Consider the following 16,886-nt stretch of genomic DNA (forward strand, 5'->3'; position numbering starts at 1 on the left):
TAGATACGAGAAAAAAGGCAATTTCCATAGGGGTGGCATTCCGCATTTGATCAATTATTCATTAAAATGCACTTTGGGCTCGGTTTTTATGGGCATTTCCTATTTACACCTATCGTGTTGCTTTCGGTTTTCATTTGCCAGCCATCCATGCTTTTCTGCACAAGTGAGCAATTATTTGTGCAACATAATTAAAATTTTATTAATTCATAAACAAATGCGCAGAAGAGAGCGTACACAACTGGGATCCAAAAAGGGGGAAGGACTCCACATTGCAGTTGCCTTTCAGCACTTCATCAACGCCAAATGTTGCTGCACTTGCTGCTGTTGTTTCCTCTGCATCATTCATAAAAAATGCCATAAATGCAGACAGAGCAACAACATCAGCACGTAGAGTAGCCTCACCTCACCTCTTCAGGTGCGAATTTGCCACTCAACCCTTCATCCCTGCCCCACCTGCCCCTCCCTTCCCATCGGCCACCCAAAAGCCGCCTTATCCATCGGCCTCGTCACCTTGTCAATTTTACATGTAGAGCACGTGTCGCTGCTCGTGCTCAGTTGTTGCTGTTGCTGTTGCACTTGCTGCTGGCAATGGGTATTTCTTGCTCGACTCTAATTAAAGAGCTCTTCAGTGGAGCTCCTTGAACCTGCAACACCAACAAATGAGTAACTGCCATATAGAAACTTTTAATTTGAAATGAAAAAACCAGCAAAATATATATAGAAAATATAAAAAGAAACGCTAAAGTCGATAATCTCGACTATAAGATACTCGTTAATTGTGTAAAGAGCGACAAAAATTAAAATTAAAAAAATTTAGAATTTATAATTGTGAAATTTCGATACGGACAAACATACGGACAGTATGGACACTCGGATATAGCTATATGTATCAATAATAATTCATATTTAATGATAGTACTTTTTTAGTAATAGGTATAACGACTACCTCGACTATCAGATACCTGTTACGTAGCAAAGTTTCTAGCATGCACTTTTACTCCACAAATTAAAAGTACAAGACGACATAAATACGCTTTTTCTATCTTTCACGGTTGCAACACCTGTCGAATTGTGGACATCAGCATAAAATAGAATCCAAATAAAACAGAGCCGGAGGAAATATATATATAGTATATGAATATATTAAATATAAAGCTCGCTGCGAGAGCAGACACAGAGAAAACCCAGCAAAAAAAAGAAAATAAAAACAGCGAACACCGCAAATACGAGCCAGAAGAAATGCACACAGCACAATATTAAACAAACGGCACGAACAAAATATTAACAAAATATAACTCTCGAAAATACGTGAAAAAAAAGGATAGAAAGTCGAAACAAAGCCATGTGTGCTGAAACTTAGACAAATACGAATTTAAGCAAATAGAGCGAGATTCAATATTTACTAAATGCCAAATGGAATTTTCTGTCAGCACGAATTTGATACGCGTGTGGGAAACAATCGTTTGAATAAATAACAAAAAATAATTACATTTGACATTTGAAATTCTAGATTAAAACAACGTTTAATTGAAGAAAAGAAATATTGAAAAAAAAGTGAAGTCTGCTCCACTTTAAAACTGACATTTTAGTTACCTTAAATGTCTTGTTTGATTATTATACACATGTATTTGTAAGTATGTGTCGATTTTTGCCATCTAATATCCATGAAAAAGTCCGTTCAATGTTTTCCGCAAACAAATTCAAGGCAAAGGCCCTGGCAAACAAACAATCAAAAAATAGAAACACAATCATTTTCGCATGAAGTTTGGCCAAAACGCCTTCGTTTTTTGGGTTCCCGGCTTTGAATTTAATTTTTTTTATTTTTTTTTTTTTTTGCTGGTCTATCGTGGCCAACTGAAGTTGTGGGTCTGCGAGGGGGGTTTAAAAGCAGTAGGTGGCAGGGGGGGAGGGGGAATTTATGGCGTCACGTTAGCAACTACTGGTTTTGATTTTTATTTTTAGAGTTTGCCTTCTCCGGCGCTCCGACAATTTGCGGCTTTTTAATTGCTTTTTTCAAATTCACTTTTTTTTGCTGCTGCTCTTTTTTCTGGCCATTTTATACTGGAATCCGGATCAGGTAAAAGTTTAGATCAGGGCTAAGATCTACGAAAGCTTTGAGGAAAACTCGGCAGTTCGAATGTTTTTCCCCACCACACCTATCTGCACTCCATTATTATTTTGAGTCATTTTGCTTCTAATTGTTGGCCACATTAACAGAATAAAAAAGCCAACGTAGACATAAAGAAAATGGCAAGTATAAAGTTTTCAAAGAGTCAGCAATTAAGGTAGCTCTTCATGTTGCTCACAGTTTGGCAATGGTTGATATTGTTGGCCATTATGTGCATAAAATTATTATTAAACAACATTAGGAGGTCCCAGCAAACACAAAACGTACAATTGTCATGCATAATTACTCGGCTCGGGAAAATCCAAGGAAAACCTCAAGTGTTGACAAAAAGAGTTAACGGGCACAAGTGTTTTTTCCAGAGGGCAAAATCTGAAACTCGCTTGCCATTTTCTCGGCTTATAGCTTCATTTCTAGAACTTTGGAGCTAGGGAATGCCAAAAAAAAAAATCTTTAATGATGTCATTGGCAAGGGCAGTTAGCTCCATTTTCTGCTCGGTTTTGGCAGCGTTCTATTACTTAAAAATATCTCTTAAAAAATGTACACATTTCAGAGATTTGAATCTCAAAGATATTCACAGATTAGAAGCTTTACAATACACAGAGTTGTATGGTAAATATAAAAGCGAAAATTTCAATATATCATTTGTAAATATTTCAATCAAGAAACGTAGGAAAATAAATATAAAAATTAGTATAGCTTAAATACGTAATGTTAAAAAATAAAATTAAAATGAATGTACAAAATATTCACTTATAAACTTTTCCCAAATACATACATATCTACTTTTTAATAAATGATCTTATGATGGGTTTTATTTGGCAAAATTAGGAATTACAAATGAAATATATTTTATGAACCGGATTTGTGTACTTTGTTCAAATTTTAGGAAATAAAAACCAATTTTTAAGTGAAACTCTGCACAAGAAATCCGTAAAAGAGCCGTAGAAGTAGCTAAGTATCTGCAATATATATAAGCTCGTTCGTGCAGATATACGTGGTCGGCAGTCGCAGAGCTATCTATATATGTAGGTATTTGTGTAGGAACAGCTCTCTAGCACTGGCTGCTATTGAAATTGAAGGCGACAAGCTTTGCCATCTTTTTCTGTTTATTTTTGTGCTTAATTTTGTTTTGCGTTTTGCGCCGGCTACAAAGCTACAATTGAGAATCCCAAATTGCCGCTCTTCGCTACTTTTTGTCTCTTCTTTTGCGGTGAGCTCCAAACACAACATGTGTTTCGTCATCAAAATGGGTTTGTTTTGTTGCTAAAAAATCAATTTTTTATACGAATTTTATAGAAGATGTAGGTGGTTAAAAATGCTTGTAATAGCAAAGTAACAGCCTTGTTAAAAACGAATAATTTAAAGATAGTTTTTAAACCCAAATTATGAAATATAATATATAATTTAAAATATATACAATTACAGAAAAGATGGTCACTAAGTTTCGTTTAGAAGTATTTAAAAAACATTAAATTTTAATAGCCAATAGTTGTTTCTTTGTATATATACATATTTATCCACACATTATATTGATACTAAATAACTATTATAAGATCTTAAATAAAACTGTTAAGAAATTAAACACTGTTTTGTTACTTGTAGAATTCAATAATTTGAAGACGTAAAATGAGGACTTTTAGGATTTTTTTTTATTAAAATGTAGGTAAAAAATGTAGAATTTTTTGAAGTTTTAGACAGAAACGTTTTTTAAAAAATTCCAAAACTGGGATCGGTTGTGGTTTGATTTCGCCAATCCGCCATTAAAAGTCAAAGTTACTTTTGATTTTGTTTTTGTGTTTATTTGTGTTTTGTGTGTGTTAGGGAGCCCAAGCGAAAATGCCGGCAGTTGAAAGAGCGCCAAAGAGAGCGGCCAGGGCCGAAGCCCCAACTAGCCGTCCCGTTCTAGTGGGGCCGCTCCCCGTCGGCAAAAAGAATGGGCCGGCAACAGTGCGATACCACGGTCTCCCATCTTGACACTTGACACAGCACAAAGAGAGGGCGAAGAGCGCGATAAGAGGTAATCGAAGAGAGCGCCTGGCACGTCACACAGCTGGTGGATATGGATGTGCGTATCGGTGAGATGCATTTCAGTTCGAGTTTGTATTTCGTTTGGTGAGGTTCACTGTTCGCTACAGTTCGTTTTGTCCACTGTCGACGTGTCTCTCTCTCCCTCTCCATTCGCCTCTGTTCGCCGTGCGTGTCTGTCCCGACTTTATTTACCTTTTAACTCACGTTTCACGAAGAATAAAGATCAACTCAAAAGTTGTAGCCATAGAAAAGTGCGTAGAAAAGGCACCAAAACGCAGGGAAAGAGTTGGCACAGCCCAAAAAGAAATAAGAAAAAAGCAATGCAAAGTGCGCGTGTGTGTTTACGTGTGCGTGCGTGTGTGTGAGTGCGTGTCTTTTCCTTCGCTCCCATTGCAAAAACAAAAAAGTATCTTTCAGATACACGACAATTATCCAAGACCAAAACAGCAGAAATTTAATAATCAGCTTAGGTTCTCCCGTTTATTTTTTTAACAATTAGGGTTTTGAAGAAAATTTCCTCGTTTCGTTGCGGAATTTTTGTGTGGCGTTCCATTGCCCAAACGTTCCCCGAACTCTCTTTCGCGCTCGTTCTCTTTTTGGCTCTCTCGTGTCGCTTTGCCGCTTTCGGGTTTCATAATTTTGTCGCTTTTCGCTTGCGTATCTTTATTTATATTTTGTTTCGTTTCCACTGCGTTTCGCTCAGTGTGAATCTTAATTGCCCACTTTTTGGAAAATTCAAAATACGAAATTCCCCCCACCACTGTCAAAACATAGTTGAAAAAGCACACACAATATTAATAGTTTTACATTCTTCTCGTCCCCCAGCAGTTTCTCTGACAAAATACTATATGATTTACCCGAGATCTTGGTGTATATATTTTGTGCAAAATAAATACAAATAAAAACCATAAATAAATTCAAGATAGCCTTGGAGAAGTCATTGAAAAAAATATTAAAGAAAAAGAAAAAATACATAAAAAAAAGAGATAAAAACCAAATCGATTTAAAGATATATTTATACACACAACGGTTTCACTTTGTATACAGAGTAAATAATAATGTAAAGATAAAACAAAAAGCGTTTTACAGTTATCGACGCAAATTGTTCAATTGTTTGCCTCACGGTCTTTAAAAACCTCTCATAATAAAGTATATAATACACAAAGAAGTGCAAATCAATGTGCAAAATCAAATTATATATTCAATAATTAACACGTATAATGCCGCCTAAAAAACTAAACAAACATGGATTAACGCATTTATTGTAGATTGTTATCTATTGGATTGAAGTCAACGAGTAAGGTTTGATCAACGTAAATAATTATCAAATCAAGGTAATAACTAATTTTGACCTTCTCATAAAGATTTACATATTTTAGAAATGTAGCAATATGTGTGGGTAGTGAAATTTCTAAGCTTCTGAATGCAAAACCAAGTATGAAATACAGATATAAATAAGATTTAAACCCTATTGGATTAAGACAATAGAGACCCTATATGATATTATTTTCAAATTAGATATTATTTTAATCCCAACTCCACTTTATAGATTGATTGGTTATATTTTCTGCATTCATGTAAGAAACGCATTTGATTTGTAATTCAAAGCTTTTGTAGCTTTTTAAAGACTAATAACGAAATCATAATCATAATTTTCTTGGTTCTCCGCTGACTCAGCAACTGCGATTACAATACCCAATAGAGACCCTATATGATATTATTTTCAAATTAGATATTATTTTAATCCCAACTCCACTTTATAGATTGATTGGTTATATTTTCTGCATTCATGTAAGAAACGCATTTGATTTGTAATTCAAAGCTTTTGTAGCTTTTTAAAGACTAATAACGAAATCATAATCATAATTTTCTTGGTTCTCCGCTGACTCAGCAACTGCGATTAATTCTTTGGAAAGGTAACCATTTGTCCATTTGAGTTTCCCAACATTTCGTCATGAATCGTCTTTTGCAAGAACACTTATCAGAACTCTGGTTCGAACAGTAGATCGCCAATGGAAATAATAGTCGCTGAGTACAGAAGTGTGTGGAAGTGCAGGCTGTTACATAAGAAAACGTGAGTCGAGTCGCGCTGCTCGGTTCAGTTAGAATTCTTTTGCTAATACACGAGCAAACATTGTAAACTGCCTCGGTGTTTGTCATTCATTCTCGTTCGGTGCGATCCGATCTCTCCGGCGGCAAACAAACCCCAAACTCAGTGCCCAAACCCAAACGCAAACCAACAACGAAACCAAAAACCAAAACCAAAACCGAGACCAAAGCCCAAAAGAAACTTATATCGGTATCACCGCGGAGCTGAGAAAACCGACTGAAAATCGGCTCACACGAATCGAAAAGGTTTATTTTATTCTCCGTTGCGTTCTTGGTTCTTAACTCTGGTTCTCTCTTTCAGCGCTACGTATCTCACAGATACATTTGTCAAGCGAGCGAGCGCGTGTCGGCTGTTTTATTTTTCTTCTTTATCAACGCCTAAGTTTTGCATATGATATTGAAATATTTATTTTGAGAACATTTTATTTATACCGTCAATGAAAATCCTCAGCTATTTTTACCTAATCACTCACTCTCTTACATGCGAGAGAAGCGAGCTCTTAGAACATTTTTGCGACGTATTTTGGTTTGATTTAATTAGTTTATTGTTGCTAGACTAGGTGTTTTTGAGTTTAGCTATTAGCTGGCTGTCGGCAATTTGGTGATTTTGTTTTGTTTTTATTTTTTTTTTTTTTAGACAGGTTAAACCAGTTTTCCTGTTTGGCGGCTCTACTCAAAATTAAGAAAAAGAACAGAAAACACCTCAAACATGCTACATTACTGCATAGTTTTAGATTCGTTCGCTGTGTTTCCTTCAGTTTTTTTTGTTTTTTGTATAGTATTTTTGGGCGCCCCTCAACCTAATCTTCGCTACTCATAATTCAATAAAAGAATGAGGAAGAAACTAACTAAAATTGCTGCGCTTAGGCTTATCGCCGATGCCCCCACCGCTCACAAAAACCAGCAAAGAAACCCTCACACACACAGAGATAGAAACGCTGGCGATTAGATAATGGCATTTTAAACGATGTCTCTACTGTACAGTAGAGTCGCGAAACACACACGAGCAGTGACCAACCAACAATGGAAATGGACTTTGTTTTGAAAATTGAAAACGGCTGATAAGACAGCCGAATGCCCACAGAGACAGCCAAACTGAGAGTATCTGAGAAACCCGGAGAGAAATGTGGAATCAGTAGTACGTTGGAAACCAATACAGAAGTTCGACCAATTCCAATGGGCTACGGAGAGGAAATAGATTTTTTTAACATGGGCAAATGCAATCTTGATTACCTCCAAATGGATTGTTATAATTTCGGACCTGACGAATAATCATCGTCTAATTTATTTGTGGTCAAATTATAGAGATTAAAGAGCGAGCAGGAATAAGATTAGGTTTTAATTGACTGGGATCAGTTTTGAATGTGCTTTATGTTGGACCTATAATAAATTTAAAGAAATTAAGAAGAAATTAATACAAATGTTAAATATAATATATCATATTTCTATGAAATATTATTGTTTTTAGTTCTCTTTATATATCAAACTTGTAACTACTGGACATATCTATCTTATCCTGGAATATCTTCAATTTTCCGACTCCGATTATCTTTTCTGTGGGATAAAGTCGCACGTTTTTTGGACATACTTGAGTTTCCTGTGAAGCGTAAATGAATTTGTCCCTTTGATGTTTTCCATGTTAATTGGGAAATTAAGCTTGACCATTCCGTTCGCTTCACTCGAAATCTTCGTCGTGAATATAAGACATTTTTTTTTGTCCAACTTCTCCTTCTTTTTGATTCTTTTTGTATCTGTTTTTTTTTTTGTTTTATATGTGCTGCACATGATTCTTGTTGGCCGGGACTACGTTTATAATTACGTTAACTTCAATTACTGCTTACGTACAATATCAGACCAATTTTTGTTTCTTTCCAGGTAAAAACTGGTTTCTGAATGCCTCATTTTGTCCGTCTTTTTTTTTGTAATTTTTTTCTGTATCTGAACGTACCGCTGCACGAGTTTTGCTATAATTTTAATTTCTTTTTGAAGTTCTGCGCAAATGTGCTGAAGATCTCTTAACTGCTATTCAAATAGTAGTTAAGAAATTGTTGCCATCTTGCAATTTTTATGTTTCAAACTCATACCATTTAAGTTTAAAATAACTACTTAATAATCCTAATAAAATAACGCGTAATAATAGTTCAATCGCAAGAAATCACAAAACCTAACAACAAATACACTTTAAATTGTATCTGATTTTCGATTGGAATTCACAAAAGTCTTTGACAGTTTTCTTAGCATGTTAGTGCGATTGACATTGTTGGTTATTTTGATATGTGGTCCTCTATTTCCTTCACACATCCACACTTATCCACATTGTTGTGTTTTTTTATTTTATTTGATTTTGCCTGCGCTTTTTTGTGTGCCTTATTTTGATTTGTTTGTTGTGTTGCTTTGCCGACTGCTCCTCTTTGGGGCGTTTGCCGCATTTGAATTTCATTTTTAGATTTCAATTTATTTTCGGCGTAGTTTATGCCAATTTGGTTTTTGGGTGCGATTTCTTTAATATTATGTATGCCATATATTGTTCCCCGCTTCTCAGTGTGTTGGTCGCGTATCTGTGTGAGTTCTTCTTCAAGCGAATTTGTTGAATTGATACTCATTTTTCTGTGCACCGTCGCTGGCCCCTGTATTTGTTGTATAATAGGTTAACCGGGGAACGCAAACAACAACAAAAATTAAATTCAATTGCAATTTTTTTAGCCATACTGTACTTGACCGAAAGAAACGTGTGATCATTATGGTCTCCCATCTGAGTTTTCATTTCTTGTCATGTGGTTGGGGTTGGCTTAGTCACAGTCGAAATACTGAAATACAGCGCGAACCAAATATCACTCTGCGCTGCCTTTTTTTTTTAAAACATATTAACTAATTGACGTCTGTGTTTATCTATAGGCACAAAAAAAAAAAAAAACGAGCTTCCTCGACCCACAAATATTTGACGGACTGACATTTGGGACAACAAATGTTTCAACTCATTTTGGGTATCCAACCATTCATTGATGTCTGCACTCTTGTTCCCAACCAGATCGCGCATCACTTGCCCGAGACCAACTATAATTATCTTAATTAAAAATCTAAAGTCAAAGTTGGCCCAGTAGTCGAAAGTCGGAGTCAGAGTAACGCAGCCGGCGATTAGCTCATCTGGTTTTCTGGCGAATTGAGCAATCAACGTCGTTTAAATGGCATGGAAAAGCTTGAGACAATCTCGGCTTTTAGTCGAAAAAGAGCTCCTTGTTCCCCCCGGAAGCCCCTCTGACCATTCGTTACTTGCACATTGCTCTGTTGAAATTTGAATATACGAAATAAATAATTTTCAGCTGGCTTTTTTGGCCGAAATAATGTTGATGTCATAGGTTCGTTGGCTGGGCGTAAAAAATCGTTGGTAGGCATTCAGTTCGAAGCTGTGTGTGTGTGTGTGTTGTGTTTTGTATGTGTGTGCGGCTAATGCAAGCATCCAAAAGACGACAAAAAAAAATAACACAAGAAACAACAACATTTGAAAACGACTCAGGAATGCCCATTATATATGCCAAATATTTGTTTTGTCAAAGTATTTTTCTGGTTTGTTTTATGGGTATTAGTTGATTTCGAAGTGATTGAATGGGCCAACAGGAAGGAGGGTAGTGGGAAGTACGAAAAGTAGTGCCTATAAACTATAGCTTCGACTGATTAGGAAGTATGAGTCACGGATTCGAAAGCAGATACCGAAACCCGGTCCCTTGTAAGCCAAGATAACTGCGCATTAGTTTGAAGAGTTTGCAAACTTTTAAGTAACAACAATGCCCGAAGAGCTTAAGCTATAGCTATAGCTATAGGGATTTTGTAGAAAAAAGTTAATTAAGTATTAAATTATAACTATTCAATATTGGATTCCTAAAGATATAAGCTTAAATGGTAAATATCGTAACAAAAGCATGCTTGACATAGCCGAAGACAAGATAATTGTGAAATAAATCAATTTATGAGTCATGCTTTTGCATTTATTACTACCAAATGGTAGTATTTCTATTTCAAGGGTTCGAGTTCCGGTTTTAACTGCATTGATATCGCTCAGATAGAAAGCCCCCCGATAAAAGTACATTTACCTTCTCACCCATCACCTACCTACCTACCTACCTACCTGTTGCCTAACCCCCAATCGAAAATCCACACACACACAGCAATTTTTGGGTTGCTTGGCCAAAGGCTTTGAACCAAAACTCTATTATTACCAACACAAAAAGAAACCGAAACCGAAACCAAAAAGATGCCATAAAGCGTGAAAATAAGAGCGCCGTTTGACCATCGGAGCGACCACCTTTTGCCCAGATACTCTCGCACACTCGCAGATACTTTGGGAACCTGGGGATCTAGAATAATTATTATGTGCGGTTAGCCCATGCTCGGGGTCTCCAGAGAGCCAAAGAGCGAGAGCGAGTGAGCTCCAAGACTTTAACTAACGCGTTATAACGCTCGATTCTCAAAGCCCCCTATGTGTGTGTGTGTGTGAAATGTAGGGGAAACGCCAGCGAGCCTGTGTGTGTGTGTGTGTTTATAAAGTTGATTGCACTCGATTTTTAGATAAAGCTTTTCAAGGTCATGAACGAAAAAACGACGAAACGTACCCAAAAAAAAAAAAACGCAGCACCAACCGAAAAAACGCGGGAGATTCTTCCAGCAGAATGAAGAATCTTGATCCTTCGTCTCTTTCGCTCACAGCTAGGATGGCTTTTAATTGAAAACTATGGACTGCTCTCTTCAATGCGACACATCTCACCAAGTTATACAAATATATAAATCAAAACAAGATTTATGTCTGCGCTGCGACGCTGTGTATTCAAATCTGACAGTCGAAAAAAAAAACAAAAATGAAAATAATGCCGAGGAAGCCCCACTACACACAACAATAATTTGAATCCCGAGACAATGAGAGACGCCGGCTTTCGGTTCTCCAGTTCTCCAGATCTGCAGCCTCTTTACAAATTATTAGACGACGACGCCGACTCGTTTGCTGGCTCCTCGTCTTGTTTTTGCCTCGTTTTGGCATATGCGAAAAATAAAAACACACATTTTCGGAATGATTTTTTGATTGTGATGGGTTTGCAGCTGTTGGTAGTGAGCCGGTTTGTCTTTTCCTCTCCTTGGCATCGAATTATTTTCGGTTGTGGCACAAGGAACCAGAAGAGCTGGATTGCTTTATCGCTGGTCAGATATTAGTATCCTGTAAGATGAGAGCAGTTCTTCAAGTGCTGTATATGGATTATTGAAAATTTTGTTTATTTATGTTTCATAAGCTCTAGTACACTTTAGCTGCAGTTAGGTTGTGAAATTCCAATAATCATGTTTTCTGCAGACAAATCAGTTTTACACATGACTTGAGTGTTCAATTCCAATGGGGAGCAGGGGCAGTTTATTGATTTTCACGAGTGTCCATGTAATGGCGCCTCAAAGTATGCAATTAATGATGCGTATTTTATTCTATTTCGCGTCATTTCATTTCGATATAATCGAAATACAGGACGTTGTATACGCCCTACTAATCCGCTTTGAGCACTGAGATTGAGATATGTAATTAAATTCAGCAATGTCCAGAAATAGAACAATAAAGGTAGGGCAGCACCACAACACCTGTTTGATTGAGTGGTAGCTCGATTCATTCTCCTACCTAACCATTTATTTACTTTTTCTTCTGGCCCACGATTTCAATCAAATTTTGGTCTGGAATTCCGCATGCCAAAGTGATATTCAATTAAAAATGTATAACGCGCAATAAGCACTGAAAAAAGTGACTATCAAATTGTTAATACCTTGCAGATGAAACGTGCAAACTTTATCATTAAATCCAGACTTTTCACATACATTTAGAAACGTTCTACCCCAATTTTTTTCCTCATATTTGCATACAACTATACGTTACACAAAATATAGAGCAGATCCAAGCGAAAAGTATCTGTGTGCGAATAAATATTTCTGTGCGTCATCGCGCAGCTGAAGTAGAAAAAGAATTTGTTACTTTTTATTTTGATGACCATCCAACGTTTTTGAGAACTGGCGACGTGGTTCAGTTTAAGTCGAGTGCTCCATAAAATAAGTCCACACTTATGCAGCCATTGCAAATGGATTCGGATTCGTTTGTGTGCATATATATCTTGAATATGTACATAGTATATATACATATAAAGCATCCGCATTATGCAGAAAGAAACTGGCTAGAATCGAAAACAGTTTGGGTATGGAATTTTCTGCGCCATTTCGGGCACAAAACTAATTTGCATCCAAGTGTAAACAATGTGAAGATATATATACGAATATGAAGATATATATATATGTATATATATAAACCGCAATTCGATTGCCTGATTGGTATCACAATATTGGCAATCTGAAATTTCCTTCGGTATTTATTCATATTTTCTCACTGACCTGAGCTTTCCGCTATAGTTGTTGTGAAATTGATTGTATCTTTAATAGAGACATCTGCAGTCTATAAACAAATGCCTACTTATCTGCTCTTTGTGGTGGGCCTGTCTGTTATTTATTTAGCTTTTATGTAAATTTTATTCGATTGCTGAGTATTTTTGTTTATTTATTTTTTTTTTTTGTGTTTCTTGCTTACTTCATAAATTTACTTTTTGTTTGGTGTCCCATCTTGACGTTTAGCAGTTGGAGATGGCTCTTTTATCGAGGGCTTGCTGTTTTTGTATTTACGTTTTAAAAGAATGGCAATGGTTAAATGATGTCAGACCTATGTAATTTATGGTGAATGTATTCCTAATTTCAGTGAGAAATATGGAAATAAAGGACTGTGATTTCTGTGAAATAATTTGCGCAACATATTTACATTTAATCGGGTTTTATGGCTGGTGTATGTGCATTATAATTATCTGTGTTTCCTACCAACTCTAAAACTTCTGGGTCATTTCCTGTAAAATGCTCGCTTGAGTTACCTTCTAAATGTTGCCCAAACTAATTAAGTTTTATGACTACAAGTTAGCTGGCTTTAACATCGTTTCCTGATCCTTTACGACATTATTGTTTATGACAATTTACACACTCATACGCCGAGAAACATACTTTAATGGCGAACTAATAAAAATTTCCCGCAATGTTTACTGAGGGAAAACCTATAAAAATGTCGCTGACAAATGAAAGTTTCAATCGTATTCAGGACAGGGAAAATGCGTGACACCTAGAGATAAGTATATATACATAGGAAAACTGTGCCTACTAAAAGGAAAAAAGAAAAGAGAAAAACGTGCTTATGTATAAATATCAGCACTTCGGTTTTGGTTCAATTTTCAATTTTAACGACCGAGACTAATTTTCACACCAGCAGCTAATGTCAACACAATCGTTGACATTTTGTCAGTGGAAGCAACTAGCCAATTTGACAAGAAAAAGGCAAAAAAAAAACATTTCAATTGGCAAGCCAGTGAAACAGGAAGCAAAGTGCCCGAAAGAAAAATGAGTAATGGAAAATTAGCAGACAGCTCCTAGGTGTATCGCAATCCATTGCTCCCTCTCGTTTGATTTGATTAATTACACAAATTTGACATTAACACGTTTCGGGGCACAAATGAAGCAGAAGGCAGTGATATAAACAGCAGCCTCGCGAAGAGAACAAAAAACTCTTGTCCAGATTCTCTGGACCAAGTGATTAATGAAATGATTGAAAACAAAACGCACAGCAGTAGAATCTCTGTCCGTTTTGTTCTTTCATTTTTATTATCTTTGGACTTGGGCCGAACCAAAAATCTGACCACCAAGGAACTAAAACGCTTCCGGGCATTTGTTCTTGAGGAGTTTCGATGATGCTTTTTGTCTTTGCTTTTACAAATTTCTCTTGGGAAGATGGATGGCAAAGGGGAATAGAGATTCTGACTTTCATTTGGTTAATTGATCATTTAAAGCCACACTAGTATTACTACCTAACTTGATTTTCCATGATCTCATATAATTCCCTATAGTTTTGTACGAATTTTAAACTTTTAGCGTTTCATACTATAAATAAGAACATGAAAATAAATATTTTTTGTATTTCGATTAGTTTAAAGAGCATGCCCAAATTCGTCAAAATTCTTTAAATATGATTCTTGTCGGATTTTCTGTTCTGTCCGTTGGATGGATGTTTAATGATTCTTGTAGCTATTCGGCTTGCATGCTAATAAGCAGTTTAGGCCCGAACGAAATATATGAAAATTAATGCTTCGGTTTTGCCTAATATACGACCTAATGTTCCATACCGTGTCGAGGGGTATTTTTCGTGGCTTTAACCGTATTGATTTATGCCAACATTGTTGCTGTTCACACTCGGCAAACTGTGGATGGGTTAACCTAAATTGATCAGTTCGGTGGTGGGTAATTCCCACATTTGTGTTTGCTCAACTTGAACGCACATTTGGCCAAGTGCTGAGGATAATCTCGAGCTACATACATAGTATTCGGTCTCTTGCCGTCGATCGTCGAAATAATACCCAAGTATATATGTTTTCTTTCGCCTTGCTGGCTTATCAGTGGCATTTAAACAGCTGCGTGGTGTCCCCTGGCATACGCTTAAAAACGGACTTCAAATGGTTCATTTTGCGGCTAATACATTCCAGGCACGTAAACCCGAGCATACGGATTTTGGCCACTTGTTGAAAAGACTCCACGGGCGGGTTTAACAGTACTGCTAGTCGTAGCTCTCTCTCTGCGATATGCAAAGCATGTGTCTGCGATTCAGATAGTTTCGGTTCGGTTTTATGTGGCTAGCCCCTATGGCAGCTCCTCATTACTTCACGGCCCACAGCATTTGATAGCGGGACATTACACGGCAACATACATATATTCACATATGTAAGTGGCTTCTTGTGCAATTCTCACCATGCGGAAGCACTTTCCCAAAATTGATAAACGTCATACCACCGCAAACTAAATTTGAAGTTTGTTTTAGGGCCATTGTTATAAGCCCAATTCGCAAACAACGGAAAAATCTTTAGTATTTAACTTTCTAATTTCCAAAGATTCTAGTTTTCCGCAAGAAACAAGTTATAAAAACGGCATCATATGATCTCTGTTGATCTTAACTTGATACGAATCTTTTCAGATATATTTCATTTGCCTTGGCTGCCTATCGTGTGTTGATTTTATTTTCGTAAATTTTCTCTATTTACTTAACTTTATTAATGTGTCATTGTTATTTTTGCTTTTAGCTTTACTGTTTTTTTTTTTTTTTTTTGCTGTACTTGTATTCCTTATTTGGGCCACACATTTTTGTACGTCGTCTTGCGTACGCGACAATAAAATAATTTTTACGCCGAATGTTTCTTTTTACTGTTTGTGTGCACAGCCACGAGCTCGCAGCTCACAGAGGCGGGCAAAAAAAAAAAAAATACAAAAAAAATACGAATAATGAGTTTATGTATTTTAAAACTGACCTCATTATGGAGAAAAATTGTTTTTGCACACACACAGCGTGGAAGGAACAAGTTGTTAACAAATGGCACTTTATAGAAGTTTTGGATAGCCTAAACCAGAATGCCTGACACACAAACATCGGAGTACAGTAATGTTAATAATTATTCAGAGCGATAAGCTAACAAAACAATCGGAACCAATAGCTGTAATTTAACTGGCTGATAAAGTGGAAATTTCGCTTATCTCGACAACCGCGATTCGAGGTCTTTTTTATCGTCAACTTCGATTTTATTCGGTTTCAGAAACCGCATATCGGTTTAGCGTGTTTCTCGTTTTATGCTCGTTGTATTTTTGCTCCTTGAAGCGCAGGAGAAACCAAAGACTCAATTAAACAAGTGCTGAAAATTTGTTTATCTTTTAGCTGCAGAGTTCATAACTTACGCACGATTTACGGTACAAGTCTTTTCCGTTTGTACTTATATAAATAAATTGTATTTTCGTTTATTTATTTGTTCTGGTATCGGAAACGTTTGAAAAAAGTGTCACGTAATATTTGTGAAGTGAGTTGCAGGGAAAGAAGGTTTTGGAGAAGGGGAGAGTCATAAATTAATCAATTATAATAAATTAAGAAACTGAATTATTGCACAATTGTATGTGCATCATTGAGTTTGAATGATAAATGTGTGACAGGAAATGTGGAAAAGTGTTTTTATTAGTGATGGAGTTGAAACTTGAATTTCATTTCGATTTAACTCCCTTTTGGAAATTGCAAACCGGCGGCATTATCTCATCTCCATCGACTTTTGCCCCAACATTTGGCACTCACTGTAATTTTAAATTAATTTAATTCTAAGCACGTCTGGGAAAAAAAATATAACCAACAACTGTAATTACGTTTTTGCAAAATGCGAAGCGGAGAAGAAAAAATGCTGAAAGAGACGCAGAAAAATTGGCAAGAACGAAGAAGCGAGAAGAATTCTTTTGAAATCTTTCCTTCCTTTTTTTTTTTTGCCACGAGTTGGAGTCTTTCTTACCCAAAAACCCCGCCCACAACCACCCCCTCGCAGCAACAGCGTCATCTTGGCGGTTTTCTAAACGGTGATTTAGCCATTATGTTAACGGTAAAATGTGCAGAATCTCCTGGCCATGCGAAATGGAGTTTCTTGTCTTCTCTCTTCTCGCGATGTGTCTACAAAAAAAAAACCGGTCTTCAGGTAAAGGGGGCCTTTTGGGCCGTTGGGG

General features: G+C 36.5%; 1 protein-coding gene across 6 annotated transcripts in view; it reads left to right on the forward strand.

The window, feature by feature from the left end:
• The window catches only part of tai (taiman), an 83,434-nt gene that overhangs the window by 5,362 nt on the left and 61,186 nt on the right, over positions 1–16,886 (forward strand). For 2 of the 6 annotated variants that reach the window (NM_001201819.2, NM_001201817.1), the window contains exons 1-2: positions 4,219–4,241; positions 4,986–5,491. The exons of 3 other annotated variants lie outside the window; for them this stretch is intronic. The gene's annotated coding sequence lies outside the window, so the exon portion shown is untranslated. Of the gene's footprint in view, positions 1–4,218; positions 4,242–4,982; positions 5,492–16,886 lie in introns of those variants that run through there. One more of the 6 variants, NM_001201818.1, reaches the window with a different exon arrangement.

Source organism: Drosophila melanogaster, chromosome 2L (genome assembly GCF_000001215.4).
Source record: "Drosophila melanogaster chromosome 2L".
In the NCBI taxonomy this organism is placed as follows: Eukaryota; Metazoa; Arthropoda; class Insecta; order Diptera; family Drosophilidae; genus Drosophila; species Drosophila melanogaster.